A 3,687-nucleotide genomic window follows, 5' to 3' on the forward strand; every position below is an offset into this window, starting at 1 on the left:
ATTGAAAAGAGCTTGGGCATTCAAACATTCTGGGGGGGACTCTTGGGTAAATGGTTCTTTAGTGATGAACATACTGGATTGCTATTTACAATCATCAGAGCTTGTATTCTGTGGGAAATCTGGTCTAATAGGAATGCCATTGTGTTTATGAAGATTTTTATGTACTAGCTTGCAAGAGTTAGACTTGATGCATAAGTGTGTGTGCATGTGCTGGTCTATATGCAATGTGAATAAGCTGAGGTGTACTGAGTTGGATGTGTTGTTACTGAATTTGTAAACTGGTAACATCATTTAACTCCTTCCCGTGGTTTGGTGGATCTTCAAGCATACTAGGAGTAAGTTCCTAATGCTGATTTGTATGTTGCAGGTGAGGTGTTGGAAAGGGAGAAAGAGACCTCCCAAATTCAGACCAAGAACTCAGAGGTGGTACCGTAAAGAAAAGTAGAATGATCATACTTTTGTTGCTTTTTTAGAGAACCCTGTGGGAACTAGACCCACTATTAAGATTTGGTCTAAAAAGGGGGGAATGTTGGAAAAACACTCCCCTTGAGGCAGCACTACTGAAGCAATGATGATGGAGGCTAGCATCTTCCTAGGTTATCAGATATCTTGGGAGCATTCTTGTTTTTTGATTGAGGAGGAGAGATGGGATTTTCTATGTAAAATTTTAAACGAAGACAAAAGTGATTTGTAGAGGTCAGTAGTTTAGATTTTACTTGGCTATACTTCAATACTTTTGGACGTTTTCCAAGTTTATATATATATAGTTATTATTGATCCCAAGTTTATATATATAGTTATTGATCCCAAGTTTATATATATAGTTATTGATCCCAAAGAGGAGTTTTTACAAAGTATTGGACGTTTTCCAATACTTTTGGACGTTTTCCAAGTTTATATATAGTTATTATTGATCCCAAAGAGGAGCTTTTACAAGGTAAGATACATGGTATGGTGGATGGGATTGGAAAAAGGATTGTGATGTAGAGTTTGAGATTGAGGTGGTTGAGTGATTGGCTAGATTGTGTTTTTTGTAGGATTGTTGGAGGGTGATGGGTAGGCTTACAAGAAGTGGTGAAGGGGGAGGGGGGGTCGAAATTTGCAGGGGGTGATGAATGGCAGGTTGAATCGAGTGTAGTAGGATGAAGTTTACAAGGAGGGTGCTAATTCGTTTGGTGTGAGCATGTAGAGAATTGAATGATCTGACCAGTAACAGTAGTTGGTTCCAAATTTTGCATTGATGCTCTTATTATTTGTCCATATGTGGTCTATAGTTGATTGGTGTAATGCGGTTGGCAATGTGATGTGTTGTGATATGTTGTGAGCAGCCAAGAAAGATGTGAGAGATACATATGTTTTTGTTTATTTAAGTGTGTCAATGTTAAAATCGCCGATGAGGACAATTTGGTGTTGTGTGCTGAATTGTTGGGGAATGAGTTATAGTAGTTGATGAAAAGCACGAGGAGATGATGTTGGTGATCGGTAAATTGTTGCTATTTAGAAGTGATTGTTGGTGTGGTCAATGAAATGAGCAAAAAGTGTCATGATGTTGTCTTCTTCTTGGCTACGGGATGATTGCACTTTCAAAACTGGATTGTAATAAATTACAAGACTGTGGCCATTGGTTGAGGTGATGACATTAAAATTTCCAAGCTTGATGCTTTCACCTGCATGCAATCTTGTTTCTTGGATGATTGTGTGCGAGTTTTTGTAAAGGTCCAACTTATTCTAGAAGCATTCCCATCTTCTTTCAGCTTGCAAACGTTGAGTCTCGAGTTGGACGCTCTCTTCAATATTTTGTTAACCCAATTCTAGGGTTAACAAGAGCTACCGCCATTATCTTACATCAAGGAGTCACGGTAGATACATCAAGGAGTCACGGTAGATACACCAAAAGGTCATACATTCAAGATATGAAGCAATTATGTCCAAAGCTATAACTTGGATGGGCGCCCGTAATGGTGTGACGAAGTATTTATGGCGATTCCCGCTTCAAGAGCATGTGGTAGCAAGTTAGGATGAAGTCCTAAGTGATGTACTTCATGGATATATTATGAGAGTAGTCATTGTAGTAGCATTAGGCCTCTTATGAGCCTAAAGTGCCCGACTGAGTGTGAACACTTATGGCCATGTATATAAGTGAATTTCTCTCATAATACAAGACACTATTGAGATATCGAGCTCATCTAGTGAGGCGGTGGACACTGATGAGACCCGCCTGGGGGATAGGCCCCACACTTACACCACTGGCATGGTTGGTGAGATCATGGGTGATATGCGGCTAGTGGGATGACAGGCTGTGTGACAGCCATTCTAGAGACTGGCATAGTTATAGCGTCAGCTCATTTAGTTGGGTTCACAATATAGAGAACCCTAGTACGTATTTGGTTGAGTACCTTTTCATATTGTGTGTACTCTTATCTTTGTATATGGTGTGTTGAGTGTTGTGTGAAGAAGAAGAAGATTTTCAGCCTCTCACCTTGTGTGTTCTCTTTTAGGGTTTTGTGAGTGTGTGTGTGCTTGCAAGAGCTCAAGCTCTCTTCTCCCTTGCATCTTTTCAACTCTCCCATTGTGCAATGGAGTCTTGCTCTTGCTAATCTCTCTCCCTAATGCATGCTAGTGAGTGTGTGTGAGTGAAGTGAGGTAAGAGAAGGGACAAGTACCCGTAGTGCAGTGCGACGGTGTGACAACGCTCGTGGGAGGTGCGGTGGAATTGCTTCTCAAGGAGTTGTAGATCTTGGATACCTCTAGGGGTACAAGCTCGGCCATTGGGAAGATCCTCACGACAGTTGTGGTTCACCAGGCAATCTCTTTTTGGATGTGTTTCAAGGAGGATTAGGGTGAGCCTTAACATTTTTGGCGCCACTGCTGCCGAGGAGCCATCCCTTGGCTTTTTCCATCTTTTTTCCTCTAATCTACACATAAACCATTTCCCATTATCTTGATTAATGGTTTTTCATGAAAAAGATGTGGATTTGATGGTGATTTGTGTGAGATTTGGTGTAGAATAGCTCTCTTTTTTGTTTTGAAAAGAATGCCTTTTGCTTAATTTTTAGCTTAATATGTTGTTTTTGTTGTTGTTATTGTGGTTTTTCATGTTCTTAGGGCTTTCCATAGTTTGTATTAGGCTTATGTTGCATCCATTGCATCAAACAATGCAATTTTTAGTGAATGTTAGCTCTCTTTAGTGTTAAACATAGAACTAAGATCATTAATCTTAGTTTAATTGTATGTTTGTTGTTGAAATTGCTTGGCTTAAAGTCTTAGCAAGCATTAGGAGTTTGTATTAGGCTTATGTTGCATCCATTGCATCAAACAATGCAATTTTTAGTGAATGTTAGCTCTCTTTAGTGTTAAACATAGAACTAAGACTGGCTTAAAGTCTTAGCAAGCATTAGGAGTAGCTTAATCTTTTTGAAAAATTTCTTAAAACCATAAAAAAACCCTTGAATTTGACTAATTTCTCTTCATGGACTGGTTTTTATCATTAAGGGTGATTAATCTTGTTCAAGAGGCAAAAAAAAAGTAGAAAATGTGTTAATTGGGGTCTAAATTGATCATATGAGTAGTTGAAATTGGTGTTTTTGAGTGTTTTGAGAGCATCTAGATGCATCAAAACACCTAATTACATCAATTTTTTCATTAACTGGAGAAATTTGACTCTCTTTGCTTAATTTTATCTTAAAA

Source organism: Cibotium barometz, chromosome 20 (genome assembly GCF_041138505.1).
Source record: "Cibotium barometz isolate CiBa-2024 chromosome 20, ASM4113850v1, whole genome shotgun sequence".
Classification (NCBI taxonomy): Eukaryota; Viridiplantae; Streptophyta; class Polypodiopsida; order Cyatheales; family Cibotiaceae; genus Cibotium; species Cibotium barometz.